Below are 17,159 nucleotides of genomic sequence, written 5' to 3' on the forward strand. Positions count from 1 at the left end.
ATCTATGATTAACACCCTCCACAATAAAAATGATTAATCAACCTCTCATAATTACAAAAAAATGAACAAAATGAAAAATTATGATTGGTTGAATGCGGTTTGBACRGTTTGTACAAATTGAGTGGTTTGCATTTGATCGTTCCCCTATATATATATATATATATATATATATATATATATATTTGAAATTTAAAATTGAAAATAGTTTGTGCAAAGCAAAATATATACACCGTCACATTTGATTCGAAAAGACTTTTAGTAGGAATTGAACATTGACTTAGACCGGTTGACTTTAAATATATGTTCGTACAACGACACTTCACAAGCTCATCAAAGGAAGCTACATGCCTTTCTTCCCGCACCATATTCCATTGACTTCCTACCACTTTACCAACTCCTATTAAAACAATATTATATTTATTTTCTTATAAAATTTTTAATCATTTTTATTTATACCATGTATTATATTAATTCGGCATAAATAAATTCATTTTTTTTTTCAATACTTAGATATGTCGTTTTTATGTCTGGTCCCATAAACTTAAATATAATAAAATAGTTTATAAAACATTTATACATTTTTAACGTTCTATAAATCAGATTTTGTTGTAGTGATCATTACGAATTGACAATTTCCTTCTTTTTACGAAAAAAGGATGACAAGCAGCATATGGGTTGGAGATGAGGTATAAAATTGAAATAATGTTTGATAAATACAAGCAAATGTGAACGGTCGCACACACACATGTTGACAAACACACCCCCACACTCATACATATACATATAGAAAGTTGAGAATCGTGAGAACCGATCTTTATTTATCTGATCATTTTCATTCAATATGTTTAATTAACATAATATATATATATATATATATATAGAGAGAGAGAGAGAGAGAGAGAGTTTGTTTCAAATGCAACTCATCGCATTTATACAACCAATGCAACCCAATAAATTGAAATATTTATGGAAATAATGAGAGTTCATTTATTATGATTTATATATTTATGGAAGATAAATACAGTTCATTAATTATGATCAATACTTTATATTAAGAAACAATTAAAATTTCTATAAAATTAGATATTCATCAAATTAAATGGACTTTTGAGATTGAGTTGTATTGGTCGTAGAAATGTAAGATGTTGTATAATAACCAACCTATATATATATATATGTGTGTGTGTGTGTGTGTATATATATATAGAGGAGCGTTCAAATGAAAACTTGACCCATTTGTGTAAACCATGTAAACCAATCTCATCCGTCCATTTTCTTGATCAATGGCCTAGATTATATTATTTTATTTTAGGTATAATCGGTATACATTTGTTACCCCTAAATTTCTTACCAAAATTCAAGCATTTTCCACAACATAATTCTGAGTGTTTATATAATTACTCCACAAATTCGACACCACAGTCGTCACCATCTCCACCACACCCTCCACCACCGCCGGTATCTCCTCCGTCAACCCATCAAACCCCGACTTCATCTTCTCCACCACCCCTACCGCCGCTGCTCCGGTGGCTGAAACCGACCCAAAAACACCCTCTTTCACAAGATCAAAAACCAGACCAACAATCCCACTGATCACCTCCATAACCACCTCCAAAACGTACCCAATACAAGTTCTGATCAGATCTGCGATTTGCTCCATTGCRGATTGCAGAGCTTCTCCAGGGACTCRGAGTCCTTGGATTGCGATAACGAGGAGGTATGCGGTGGTGTTGAAGATTAAATGAGATAGAAGGATTGATAGCATGGTTATGGTGGAGAAGATGAGGTTGATGAGGATGAGGACCGCCATTGATGAAAGCTTGGAAGGTCTACAGAAGAAGATGAAGACTTAAGATGGACGTCTGGTTTTAAAGATGAAACTGTTTCACTAACATCAACAAATTTGATTAACTAGTTCATAATGAAACCTTTTCACATTGAACATTTACATGAACCTTAATTTCATATAAAATGAAATAAAACTGTTTCATCATGAAACTAGTTCTTCAACCTCGAGCCAATTATAAAATGAAAATGTTTCACCAACATCAACCTATTTGATTAACTATTTCGTAATGAAACCTTTTCACATCGAAAGAGTTACATGAACATTAATTTCATGTTCAATAAAATGAAACTGTCCAACCATGAAACTAGTTCTTTAATCTCGAATCAATTAAAGAATAAAAAATGTTTTACGAAAATGAAATTGTTTCGTTTTAATGAATCCATTTCATTATACCAATTAAACGAATCAACTTGAATCACAAAGCAATACGGAACACCATGAAAATATTTCACGAATCATGCATCAATTAGAATATAAAATTTTTCTCCATCATGACACTGTTTCATTGATTTATACCATATGCTTTGAAGAAGCAAATAASTCATTGACATATGAAACCTCTTCATGTTTATAGAGTTTCATGAACATTTGTTTTTTTTTTCCTAACCAGCAGCAACCCACGATTTCATTCATATATTTGCTGAAATCTTCATAAATTGTTTCATGATTCATTGAATACCAAATCATTAAAATCAAGATTTTAATAATATAATATACTTAAATGTTGAAACRTTAYHTTTTTCAATATTTCTTTTATTAAATTTCCTTAAATAATATGTATTAATAACTTCCTTAATTATAAAATAAATGTTTAAAATGACATAAATACCCTTATTTATTAAATTTAATTGAAGAAAAAATGGAATTTTCTGATTGGTCGAATTTGGTTTACACGGTTTTTTAGAATTAGACGGTTTTCATTTGAACCTGCCCATATATATATATATATATATATATATATATATATATATATATTATAGAATGGACACTATGATGAACTTATTTTTCTATTATCTCTAAAGATTGTTGAATTCCTAGAATTTCACAAATTTTTAATAGATTATTATTATAAAATTTAAACTGTCAATTTCCATCATAGATATTGTTTATTTCATTTAGAGTATTTAAGATACTTACATATTTTTAACGTTTTATGAACCTAATTTAACTGTAATAATAATAGTTAATAATTAAATATATATTTTGGTTAAATGACATATATAAAGAAATGAACAAAACTGTTTTAATGACTTATTTTATGGTACCACTGGCTTAATAAATATGAGTTTATTTATGAGAGCATTAAGACTTTGTAGAAGCCATCATTGCCGAGTACCCTTTTGGCTTTTTGTGGAACATGTGCCTTGCCTTCATTTTAATTTCCATTCAATGTGAACATAAGATGTTTGGTTGATTTTTTTATTAAATTTTGTACGCATAATTAATCTCTCTGTATAGATTGATAAAGTTATATTAGTGAGAGGTTTTTTATAGATGAAAAGAACATGTTTTTATTTGGGAACAACACGTTTGAAAAAATCTTGACTTTCTGCATAAAACTCTCTCCTAAAAACTTACTATATAAGCTACTTTTTATATCATTAGGTTATTATCAAACAATCATATATAGCTGATTAAATAAACTATGAGTCTTATTAACTTCATTAAACTACTATTGTTTGATCAAAATGATAACAAGTATGCATATAATGGTTTTTTAAGAGTATTTATGTATGATATATTATTTTGTATATTTATAGATGTGTGTAACATCACGTCTCATCCTACCATCGTAACAAAATTGGGTTATAAAATGTTGAAAACGTCTAAATCTTCTAATAGATTATTTAATAGGACTTCATCTTATAAGACGTTTTTTAGTGTTTTAACAAGTTTTTAAGAATTTTTTTAAATAAAGTATTGTATTAACTATTTTATATGACATTTTTATAAAAAATGTCATATAAAATGTGTTTGTATGACACTTTTCAAAAGTGTTCTATAAAATAACTAATATTATATACTTTATTTTTAAAATGTTTTTAAAACTTGTTAAAACGTCTAGAAACAATTAATAAACTTATTGTAACATTTTTACATCATTCGGTTTTTTGGTGTTTTAACAAAGTTTTAAATATATTTTTAAAATAAAATGTCGTATTTACTATTTTATAGGATATTATTTGAAAAAGATCCTAAAAGATATGTATTATAGGACATTTCTAAAAATGTCATATAAGATAGCAACGACTACATTTTACTTTTAAAATGTTTTTAAAACTTATTAAAATGCCCAAAAAAACATCTTATAAACCCACTGTAACACTTTTAAATATATGACGTTTTATTGATTGGTCTTATAAACTTAAGTCTTAATAAACACTTTATTAGGATATCTAGACATTTTTAACGTTCTATAAACCTACTTTTGTTGTAGTGTATCTGACAAATCATTTGACTGGTGATGTGCTAGAATCGTAAGTGTGCACACAGTGGGCACAAAGTACCCAAAGTGGCGATGCAAGTGCACGCCGACACTATGATCGCTTCAAGAAATAGAGTGGTATAGTACCAAAAATAATGTTTTAAGAGGTAATAAGTCGAGAATTAAACCATTTCCTTCAAAACTGCTTACTATAGGCAAGTAGGGGCCGCAACTGCTTCCTTAGAGCTTGGGACAGCAGGAGCAGTAACGGAACAGGGGCAACAGGCATGATAGCAGTGGTAACAACAGCAAATGCATCAACAGTAACATGAGGAGCAGGAGCAAAAGTGGCAGCAACAGAAGCAGTGACCGGCATGGGAGTCTGCAAGGGCGGGAAACACCGTACCTGGGGTGGGCAAAGACAACTTGGAAACCTTGGAAGTTGGGCTGTCAATATGGCATATTGACGCCCGTAAAGCTGTCGTTCCACTCGGTTCTAGTCTCGTGTATACGCCCAAAAGTGGGCTGTTTTCTTTTCCATGTCCGAGACTCGGTCTTCCACGCTCCCTACCTTCTTCAATATTGCATCCAATTTCTGATTAGTTTCCTCCCAGTGGATGGCCAGAACAGAAAGCCAAGTGGCTGACCCGTAACCCGAAGCCAAAGGATTGCTTGGAGGTGGCTCGGACGGGCTAGCCTCTTCGACCGCAACATACGGATCTTCCATTGAAGGCTTGGTCATGGGGACAACAGGCGGTTCTTTAACAGGGGCGATGGATGGCTCGAAAGTGGTGACAATCGGCGGCTCAGAGACGGCGACAACCTGCGGCTTGGGAACAGCAACAACCGGTGGCTCATTTGGTTAATCATTCGGCATTGGCGCCACCGGTTCTTCTTGAACTCTCTCGACTGGAACTGGATCCTGCAAGTTCAAAAAGGGCCGATAGGCTCTTTCCCGACGGTCGACTGTGTTTTGTCCCAAAAAAGGTGAGCCAACAACTAATGTATCCTCATCATTTGTAGGGACCTTAGCCTTGGCCATAAGCTTTGTAATAAGGGCCGGAAAGACTAAGCGTGAATCTGTCCTTTGAGAGGCGGCCAATATAGATGCGTGTATAATCGGCCCAAGGTCGATTGGCAACTCTCTCATGATACAATAAAGTAAGATGCATCGGTCCCTTGAGATTGTACTATCATGAACAATGGGGATTAAGTTGTGTCGCAAAAACTGAAACCAAAGTCCCGCCTCCTTGTTTAGATGGCCGGCCAAAATAATTTGGCGCCGATTGTCCCTCGACCATCCATGATCGGGGAGTGTAAGGATGGATGCAATATCATCATCAGAAACTTCCATTGTCCCTTTCATAATTTGAGCAAAAGAGCATTCCGGTAGGGGAGTAAGTCCGAGGCCGCATTGAGCTTCGTCCCCGACCAATCAATATTCTTGCCCCGAATAGTCACCGAAATACTCTTGGTGGTGCCAACGGCCTCATAGAACTCGGTTCCCCAAGATACATTGGCCTTTAGCAGGGCAACCACCATATGCTCCCATTGCAAAGCCACCAAGTGGTCTTTGATAGCCATAAATGAGTTGACCAACTTAAGGTCAAAAGCTCGTTCAAGAAGAATTTTATTGTTTTTGATACGGTTATACCTTTCTTGAAATGGTACCACTTTGGCTTTCTTCTTCTTAGGGGCTGGTTTTTTCTTCTGCTTTGCTGCTGCCTTTATCTTTTTGGAAGGTTTTGGTTTGTTGACTTCCAAAACCTCCGTTTCTTCAACTTCCTCCTCAATTTCCTCCATCTTCTCAGTTTCATCTGCCACATCTTCAGCATTCTCTAGATCTTTAGCCATCTCATCTTCATAATCACTGTCTCCAGGCAGTGGTTTTGGTATTGGTGGTGGGACAACAGACTCTGAACTTGAACTTACAATGCTTCTCGAAGAGGATTCTGTGTTCACAGTCTGCCCACTGGGGGCAGTGACTGGTGTTTCCTCAACAGGAGGAGCATCCTCTGTTTAAGTCTTTTGGGGTTTCTGTGTTTGTTCTTCCATCGTCTCAGGAACAGAAAAAAGGAATAATTCCTCTAGATTTATGGAAGCATTATCTTCAAAATCAAATTGGAACTCCTCCCCTAGGGTATCACTAAGGTTAAGGTCGAAGTCATGTATGGTGTAACACCTTGGAATTTCTCTTCCTTCCTCAATCTCCATTCCTTTCACATCGGGATTTCTTTCGTCTCATTTGCAAGTATGCGTCTTTTATTATATATATATATATATATATATATATATATATTTATATGTGTGTATTATATATTAGGAATTTAGTAACGTTTTATTTTATTTAATCCTTTTAAAAAAGTAAGGATTCTTTTATATTTGCTGAATTGTAATGTCTAGGTAAATACCTCCTGGACTTCAACCCAAACCAGTAGTATTTCTCTATTGGAAGGTTTTCCCTTTTGTTCTTGAGTCCTTGTCTTCTGTCCTTACCTTGGGAGGATAAATGAAGGGTGGTATTTAGGGGGGGGGGGGGGAAGGGAGTCTTTTGGGCTGGGATTTATTTTTTGGGGGGCGAGAAAAGCTCCTGGTGAGGGCTGTCAATCAGGAGTGAAGAGAGGAAGGGTTGTCTCACCTTCATATTTATCTAAACCCCATTCTTAGAATCATCCTCAGCTAACAACGTCGACCACCCTAGCACCACCCACGACCTGCATTCAGTTGCTGTCTCATGCTTTTACACGCAACTGCTGTGACCTGTGTCTTCATTCGATCTGCACAGAGTTGCTATCCCGCTTCTGCACGCAGCTGTTGTGCCTCATGCTTCTGTACACAGCTGCTATTTTTCCATCTGATCTACACACAGTTGTTGTCCTGTGCTTCTGCACGTAGCTGCTGTGACCCGTGTTTCTGCACGGCTGTTCTGTTCCCTGCACCCGGCTGTCCCCGTACCTGCTCACGAATATCTTCGCACATCCAGCCGTATCTGCTGCTGTCCCTGTACATGCTCGAGACTGCCTCCGCCTCCAGCCGTGCCTGTACCATTCAGCCGTGCCGCACCAGGCAGCCTACACTGCGGTGCCGCACCCGATAGCCTACACCCTTGTTTCCCTTCCACCTTCTCTTGCTGCTGCCTCTTGGGGAAGGAATAATCCTTCTGTTTTAGTCCTACTTTCACCCATCTACTAGTTCAAGAATTGGATTTCTCCTAAATCCTACATAGTGAGTTCACTCTATACCAATGAGACTTTATATTTAGATTGATGAGATGTTTTATGTGCCAAATACTCTAGTGCATAGAACTTATTTATCTTAGATGAATTATAGATTTTGAGTCAATATTGAATGAACTTAGGAGCCCCGTTGTTACTATTAGTATGGATTGTAATGGATTAAGTTCACTAAGAGAAATTACGATTCAAGTATTATCCGCCTAAAAACCATAGAGGCTCTTATAAACCGTTACATAAGGTACTCTCTAGTTGTAAGGAAGTGCTACGTTACCTTAGAAATTACTTGAGAATCTAATTGGCATCTTTCTTAGAAATAGGTTGTTGTCAAAAACCTATCTTCGGAGTGTAATGTGGTATGGGTTCGGAAGTCGTTTTAATTACTTTGTGAAGGGGTTGATGTGGTTTGGATTTAGGCATTGTGATCATTATGTAACTTCCAAATCCACCTTCATATTCCTACTCGGAAATAGGCATTGAGATCATTATGTAATTTCTGAGGTAAAGAACTTAAGATCACGACCGACTACATGACTGGTTAGGTTGATGGCAATGGTGTTAAGTCTGTAAGTGATACTCTGTAACGTTGATCTATGACTTACTTTGTGTTCCGTCATAATCAATGGTAAATCGGATCTCCCCCGTCATCTTCAGATGTTTTGACTCTCCCACGTAATACCTAAGACTTACTTTCTTTTTTTATACCGTTTAAAGTTACTTCATCTATGTATAAATGTATATACATTCTTTCTTGCATATAAGGTCTTATAATTACACTTATCCTGCTGTTTGGACTCACTAGGCGTAAGCCTAATACTTTTCTTGATATGGCTTGCTTATCAGGTTCCTTTAGTGGCGGGGTATCGAAGGGTTGAGAAGTTTGTCGTTTGTAAAAGTCATTTTTGTAGTCAAAGTACTTGGTGATTCGAGCGTTGGAAATTTTGGTTGAATTTCGTTTTGTTGGAGATGGTAGAAACACCCGTTCCTAATCTAGGCATAGAAATGTTTAGATTGATAGGTTGTTAATTATCGTCTCGTTTTTATTTTGTAAACGCTTTACTTCTCCCCTTTATTGGGTGATCTACTTATTTAAAACTTTTGTAAATTTTTGCTTGTTTGAATCACCAGATAAGATTACCTCGTCCCTCGTTGTACTCTTCCTAATTTTGTTTTTGGGTCTTACAAGTTGGTATCAGAGCCCTAGTTTAAGTGAACTAGGTATGGAATTAAGACGCCTAGACTTAAGCTGATATTGTAAGTGTTAAGTTGTGCGATTCGGGTAGAACTTTTAAGATAGGAGAAACTTTAGAGTCAACGGAGTTGCATAATTCATGAACTGTGGTGATGGTGTTGAGGATCCTTATGTATAACCTATTCAAAATTTCACTTAGCTAATGTCATTTTGAGTAAGTTGTTACATTCGTGTGCTTGAACTCACTGTTATTACAAGAATTTATGATTATGCCGGTATCGTATTATGTTAAATCTGTATCCTTACTATCCTAACACCCTTTTACTCTCTTGCTTAGCAGTCTTAATGGTGAACACACGGAGTAGACGGAATACTTCACCGAAAGGTCACATGGTAACTGAATCTACCGCGGATCAGCCGCCACGTACTGCAATAGCAAGGGTACTTCCTAGACAAAACACTTTGGGTGGCGGAATTGACCACGTTTCTCAAGTTAACCTTGCCACCTCTCACCCCGCAATAGAAGAGGAAACCCCAGAGTCAAAAATGTTGGGCACATTGATGAATGCCATGAACAAAGCAATGACCCAGCAACAATAATTCTTTATGAAGTTGTTAGAGGATAGAGATGCCAACAATCATAAGCACGAAGCAGTTGCCGAGAACGTAACTATCATGGGATCTGGGGGAACCGAAAATGGAATCCCAACTCAAGAGCTAGCAACGATCGATGCAAGACATATGGGAAGAGTTTGCTCCTACAAGACATTCTGGAGTTGTAAACCACCGGAGTTCGTGGGGTCAGATGATCTCGTGGCATGCATAAACTAAGTTCGAGAGATTAAGCAGGCCTTCCGGGCTTGTGACTGTGAAGAAGGACAAAAGGCGAAATTTGGCTCTCAAATGCTAAGGGGTGCGGCTCTTACTTGGTGGAACGTTGTTATATCAACCATAGAGGTACAAGAGCTAGCCAAGATGAGTTGGGCCACGTTTAGAGAGAACATATTGGAGGAATATTGCAATGAATAAAAGATGGACCGCATTGAAGAGGAGTTCCGAACCCTTAAGAAAGGAAACTTATCAGTGAGAGACTACACGCGACTTTTCATGGAAAAACTGAATTTAGTGGGACATGTGGCTCCTACGAAAAAAGAAAAAAAATGAAAGCTTATCTAAAAGGATTGCCTGCAGCCATGATGGTTATGGTTAGGAACTCTATGGCTTCCACCCTTAGGGAGGCAATTGAAGAGGCGAAAGTCATGGAAACGGTTTACGCTAAAGGAAGAGAAGAGAAAGTGGCAAGTAGTGAGAAAAGAAACTGGGAGGGTCATTACGCACCTTGCAATAGACCAAGCCATCTCAACAACAACAATCGGGGAGTTTATCCTAGACAAGAGGCTAGGTGGTGCTCCAAATGCCGCACTAAACACCATGGCCCGTGCACCACCAACCCTACTCCCGCAAAATGTTTTAAATATGGGAAACCAGGCCACACGCGAAATGAATGCCCTATCAAAGGACCCATCTGCTTTGAATGTGGAGAGTCGGGTCACTTTAGAAATGACTGTCCGTAGATGGAGGCGGGAAAGGGCCAGGGATGGAAAGAAAATACCCCGAAAACAACCGGCCGAGCCTTTCATATGTCTGCGGAGGAAGCCAAAGCATCGTCGGACATGGTGTCGGGTACGTTTCTCATTGACTTCGTACCTGCTCACGTACTTTTCGATTCGAGTGCTTCATGTTCTTTTGTGTCCACTACATTCTACCCACTCTTGCATACGCCCCCTAGTACTTTAGAAAATGCCTTGATCATTGATTTAGCAAATGGTAGTAGATTCTGGTGCATGAAGTTGTTAGGAGTTGCGTGTTGGGAATCGAGGGAAAAGAATTTCGGGTAGACCTTATACCCATGACTATCGGCGGGTTTGACGTCATAATTGGAATGGACTGGTTAGTAAAGAACCAAGCAGAAATCTTATGTTCCAAGAAATTGATTCGAATTCCTTTACCGGATGGGGACGCAGTGCTAGTTTATGGAGAAAGAAAGAAAAGAGATGTAGTACTCCTATCTGTGGCTAAGGTGTGCAAATGCTTAGCCAAGGGGTGTCCCTCATTCATCGCGTACGTGTTGGATGCCAAGCTAGAAAAAAAGAGAATTGAGGATGTGAAAGTGGTCAACGAGTTTCTCGACGTATTTCCTGAAGACTTACCCGGTTTACCACCCGTTAGACAAGTGGAGTTTCGAATCGACCTTTTTCGGGAACCACTCCGCTTGCTAGAGCCCCTTACCGATTAGCTCCTTCCGAGATGCAAGAGTTGATGTCTCAATTGAAAGACCTTCTTGAGAAAGGATTCGTTAGACCGAGTTCGTCACCATGGGGAGCTCCAGTCTTATTTGTAAAGAAGAAGGACGACACCATGAGAATGTGTATTGACTACCGAGAACTCAATAAAGCAACTGTGAAGAACAAATATCCTCTTCCCAGGATCGACGACCATTTCAACCAACTTCAGGGAGCTTGTTGCTTCTCAAAGATCGATCTTTGTTCGGGATATCACCAGGTACGTGTGAAAGAAGATGATGTGGCAAAGACAGCTTTTAGAAACGCGTTATGGACACTATGAATTCTTGGCCATGCCCTTCGGATTGACGAATGCGCCGGCGGTATTCATGGACTTGATGAACCGAGTGTGCCAACCATTCCTCGACAAGTCAGTAATAGTATTCATTGACGACATACTCATTTATTCCAAGAACAAGTCGGATCATGAGCAACATCTTCGGGAGGTCCTCGAAATGTTAAGGAGGGAGAAGTTGTATGCAAAATTCTCCAAGTGCGACCTTTGGTTGAAAGAAGTTCAATTCTTGGGTCACGTAGTCACTCGAGATGGGGTGAAGGTAGACTCATCCAAGATCGAGGCGATGATGAACTGGGAACCACCAAATAGCCCAGCAGAAATCCGAAGTTTCTTAGGTTTGGCAGACTATTACAGGAGATTTATCCAAGATTTCTCCAAGGTCGCTTCTTCCTTAACGGCATTGACTAGGAAGAATGTGAAATTTATCTGGACTGAAAAACAGGAGCATGCCTTCAGAACTCTCCAAAAGAAATTATGTGAAGCCCCAATTCTCTCCCTACCGAAGGGATCCGAAGACTTCGTAGTCTTTAGCGACGCGTCGGAAATGGGGTTGGGTTGCGTCTTGATGCAAAGGGGAAAGGTAATTGCCTACGCGTCAAGACAACTCAAAGATCACGAGAAGAATTACCCCACTCATGATTTGAAATTAGCGACAGTGGTGTTCGCCTTAAAACTTTGGTGACATTACCTTTATGGTACCAAGTGCACGCTTTTCACTGATCACAAGAGTTTGAAGTACATTTTCGATCAGAAGGAATTAAACATGAGACAACGGCGTTGGCTCGAGCTGCTCAAGGACTACGATTGTGAATTTCTTTACCATCCGGTAAAAACAAATATGGTGGCGGACGCTTTGAGTCGAAAAGAGTACGGTAGTGGGATAAAAGCCGTACTTACCAGGATTGATTTGGTGTCCAGCCTAATTGATCGGATCAAAGTGGCGTAATCCATGGCACTTCTAGAAAAAAAATCTCAAGGATGAGGTAATGATGAGACAACACTTACTGCTGACAGAGGATAACCGTGGCTTGAAGTTATTTCGAGGGCGTATATGGGTACCCAAAATTGGAGGCAATCTTGAACTGCTATTAGAAGACGCACATAAGTCTAAGTACTCAATTCACCCGGGCAGCACCAAGATGTATCGAGACTTGAAATTGACATATTGGTGGCCTATCATGAAACTGGATGTGGCTCGTTACGTAGAGAGGGGCGTGACTTGTCTAAAAGTGAAAGTGGAACACCAACGACCTTATGGTAGCCTTCAATCACTGGAAATCCCTAAGTGGAAGTGGGAGCACATTACAATGGATTTCGTGACCAAACTGCCAGACCTTAAGAGGTCATGATACGATATGGGTAGTGGTTGATCGGCTGATAAAGAGCGCTCACTTCTTGGCCATGGGTGAATCATTGCCAAGGGACAAGCTTGCCAAGTTATATATCGATGAAGTAGTCTCGCGGCACGATATACCGTTGTCCATAGTGTCAGATCGGGATAGTCGATTCACCTCCCATTTCTGGGGCAGCTTACAGAAAGAGTTAGGCACGAGAGTGAAGCTGAGTACAGCTTACCATCCTTAAACCGATGGTCAGAGCGAGCGGACCATTCAAACCCTCGAAGACATGCTTAGATCATGTGTTATCGACTTTGGCAGGAATTGGGACTCTCACCTACCCCTTGTGGAGTTTGCCTACAATAGTTACCATTCAAGCATAGGAATGGCACCTTTTGAGGCCTTGTACGGGCGAAAATGTAGGACTCCGGTATGTTGGTTAGAAGCGGGTGAGAAACAATTCGCCAGTCCCGAGATCATGCAGAAAACGGCCGATAAGGTGAGGTGTATTCAGGAGCACTTAAAGGCAGCTCAAGATCGGCAAAAATGTTACGCAGATAAGAGGATCCGACCTATAGAATTCCAACTGGGCGATCGCGCCATGCTAAAGGTATCTCCTTGGAAAGATGTTATCCGTTTTGGAAAGCATGGGAAACTAAGTCCCCATTTTCTCGGACCGTTTAAAGTTTTGGCCAGGGTGGGGCTCCAAGCTTATAAAATAGAACTACTCCCCAGAAATGGCCGATATCCATGACACATTTCATGTGTGTTACCTTCGTAAGTATTTGACGGAAGAAGAAAGTGTGATACCACTTTCGAAAATTCGTGTTGATAAGAACAATCGATGCGCAGAGAAACCGGAAGCCATTTTGGAAAGCAAAACCAAGGCATTGAGGTACAGAGAGGTCGTTATGGTCAAGGTAAAATGGAAGCATCATCGAGGGTCAAACATGACTTGGGCAGCGAAAGAGGACTTGAAGAGGCGTTACCCCCACCTATTCGCGTGAACTCAAATTTCGAGGACGAAATTTAATCCAAGATGGGGAGAATTGTAACACCTTGGAATTTCTCTTCCTTCCTCAATCTCCATTCCTTTCACGTCGGGATTTCTTCCATCTCATTTACAAGGTATGCGTCTTTTACTATATATATATATATATGTGTGTGTGTGTGTGTGTGTGTATTATATATTAGGAATTTAGTAATGTTTTATTTTATCCAATCCTTTAAAAAAAGTAAGGATTCTTTTATATTTGCTGAATTGTAATGTTTAGGTAAAAAAGGGTAAAAGAGAGAGAGAGAGAGGGGGTGTTACCTCCTGGACTTCAACCCAAACCAGTAGTCTTTCTCTCTTGGAAGGTTTTCCCTTTTGTTCTTGAGTCCTTGTCTTCTGTCCTTACCTTGGGAGGATGAATGAAGGGTGGTATTTGGGGAGGAAAAGGGAGTCTTTTGGGCTGGGATTTATTTTTTGGGGGTGAGAAAAGCTTTTGGTGAGGGCTGCCAATCGAGAGTGAAGGGAGGAAGAGTTGTCTCACCTTTATATTTATCTAAACCCCTTTCTTAGAATCATCCTCAGCTACCAACGTCGACCACCCTAGCACCGGCCACAACCTGCATTCAGTTGTTGTCCCGTGCTTCTGCACGCAGCTGCTGTGACCTATGTCTTCATTCGATCTGCATAGAATTGTTATCCCGCTTCTGCACGCAGCTATTGTGCCTCGTGCTTCTGCACACAATTGTTTTTTTCCCATCCGATCTACACACAGTTGCTGTCCCGTGCTTCTGCACGCAGCTGCTGTGACCCGTGTTTATGCGTGGCTGTTCCGTGCCCTGCACTCATTGAGTTGGAAGAGTAGAGGTACCAAGCCTATGAGAATGCTAAGATATATAAAGAAAAGACGAAAATGTGGCATGATCGTAGGATCAATCAGAGTTGCATTTATACTCCAATTCCAAAGGGAGGTGACAAGATTTTCCAAAAACAAGTTGGTACAGAGACATCCCTAATGGAGTCTTGAAAACGGTACTATAGGCCCAAAGTGCATCATCCAATTTAAGCAACCAATCTTTACGGTTTGGCTTAACCACTTTTTCTAAAATATTTTTTATCTCACGATTTGAAAGTTTCGCAAGACCATTGGTTTGCGGGTGGTAAGTCGTGGCTACTTTATGTTAGATGTTGTACTTTTCAAGAGCGGCACTTAGCACTTTGTTTATGAAATGAGTCCTTTCATCGCTTATCAATGCTCGGGGTGTACCAAAACCTACGAAAATATTTTTATGCAAAAATTCTACTACCGTTTTGGCATCATTTCTTGGGAAAGCCTTTGCTTCTATCCATTTGGAGACATAGTCTACCACAACTTGAATGTACTGATTGTGAAAAGACATGGGGAATGGTCCCATAAAGTGAATACCTCAAACATCGAAAAGTTTGACTTCCAAAATATTGTTCAAGGACATCTCATTTCTTTGGGACAAATTTCCCATGCGTTGGCTTTGGTCACAACTCTTCACAAATTCAAAAGCATCTTTAAACAAGGTGGGCCAAAAAAATCCGCTTTGTAAAATTTTAGCGGCCGTACGTTGTCCACCAAAATGGCCTCCGTATGGTGATGCGTGACATTCCTTTAACAAAGCTTGGATTTCATCATCTGGGACACATTTTCTCAAAATTTGGTCCGATCCCATTTTATAAAGGAATGGATCGTCCCATAAATAGTGTTTGCAGTCGTGAAGAAATTTTTTAAACCGATTTCCCTGAAAATGATATGGTTTAAGGCCACATGTAAGATAGTTGGCAATATCTATATACCAAGGATGTTGTTTTTGAAAACTGTGTTGTATGGCCGAAACATATTCATCCGGGAAAACTTCTTTAATCTCATGACTCCCCCCATTTGATGCATTTCCTTCAATTCTAGAAAGGTGATCGGCCACTTGATTGTCACTTCCCTTTTGGTCAACAATCTCAAGATCAAATTCTTGCAATAAAAGAATCCATCTAATAAGCAGTGGCTTGGCATCAACTTTGTTAAATAAATACTTTATTGCAGAATGATCTGTATGAACAGTGACTTTGGTACCAATCAAGTATGACCGGAAATGATCAAAAGCAAATACTACCGCAAGTAATTCTTTTTCCGTTGTGGTATAATTTAATTAAGTTTCAACAAGAGTCTTACTTGCGTAGTATATGGGGTGAAAATTTTTATTTTGCCTTTGTCCCAAAACGGCACCCACGGCCCAATCACTCGCGTCATATATTACTTCAAAAGGTAGGGACCGGTTTGGAGTAATGATAATGGGTGCCGAGACAAGAGCATTCTTGATTGTTTCAAAAGCCTTTTTACAATCGGAGGTGAACTCAAAAGTTTGGTCAACATGCAACAAGTTACATAAGGGTTTTGCAATTTTAGAAAAATCCTTAATAAACCGTCGGTAAAAATCGGCATGTCCCAAAAAACTACGAATGCCTTTGACCGAAGTTGGTTCGGGAAATTGCATTATCACCTCAATCTTAGCTTTGTCAACTTCCAAACTTTTTTGTGAAACCATGTGACCCAAAACAATTCCCTCTTGTACCATGAAATGACATTTTTTCCAATTTAAAATCAAGTTATGGGTCTCACATCTCTCCAAACTTTTCTTCAAATTTTCAAGAAAATTTTTAAAATTAGTGCCAATAACCGAAAAATCATCCATAAAAACTTCCATAGTGTCCTCAATCATATCCGAAAAATAGATATCATACATCGTTGGAAAGTGGCCGGACCATTACATAAACCGAATGGCATACGTCGAAAAGCAAAAGTTCCAAAGGGACAAATGAAAGTAGTTTTCTCTTGATCTTCGGGTGCAATGTGGATTTGATTGTATTCCGAGTATCCATACAAAAAGCAATAAAACTCCTTTCCGGCCAAGCGATCTAGCATTTGATCTATGAAAGGCAAAGGGAAGTGATCTTTCTTAGTAGCTWAGTTCAATTGCCTATAGTCCATACAAATCCTCCACCCGGTAACGGTCCTAGTTGGGATAAGTTCRTTTTTCTCGTTGGTGATTACCGTGGTACCACCTTTCTTTGGTACGCATTGTAACAGACTTACCCAATCACTACTAGCAATGGGGTATATAATACCCGCGTCTAACCACTTCAAGATTTCCTTCTTAACCACTTCTTTCATGATGGGGTTTAGTCTTCTTTGGGGTTGTACCTTTCCAACACTATTTTCTTCCAAGATGATCTTATGTTGGCAAAGGGACGGACTTATTCCCCTAATATCAGCTATGGTCCAACCAAAGGTTTTCTTGTGGTCTTTCAGCAAATCTACTAACCTTTCTTCTTGTTCACTACTTAAGTTGGAAGAAATAATCACATGCAATTTTTCTCCCTCCATAAGATATGCATACTTAAGATGTGAAGGTAGTGGTTTTAACTCCAAATCGGGTGCTTCTACAATGGACGGGGTTTGGGTTGGTATAT

This window comes from Cynara cardunculus (assembly GCF_001531365.2).
Source record: "Cynara cardunculus var. scolymus isolate 2C chromosome LG 17, CcrdV1, whole genome shotgun sequence".
Taxonomy (NCBI): domain Eukaryota; kingdom Viridiplantae; phylum Streptophyta; class Magnoliopsida; order Asterales; family Asteraceae; genus Cynara; species Cynara cardunculus.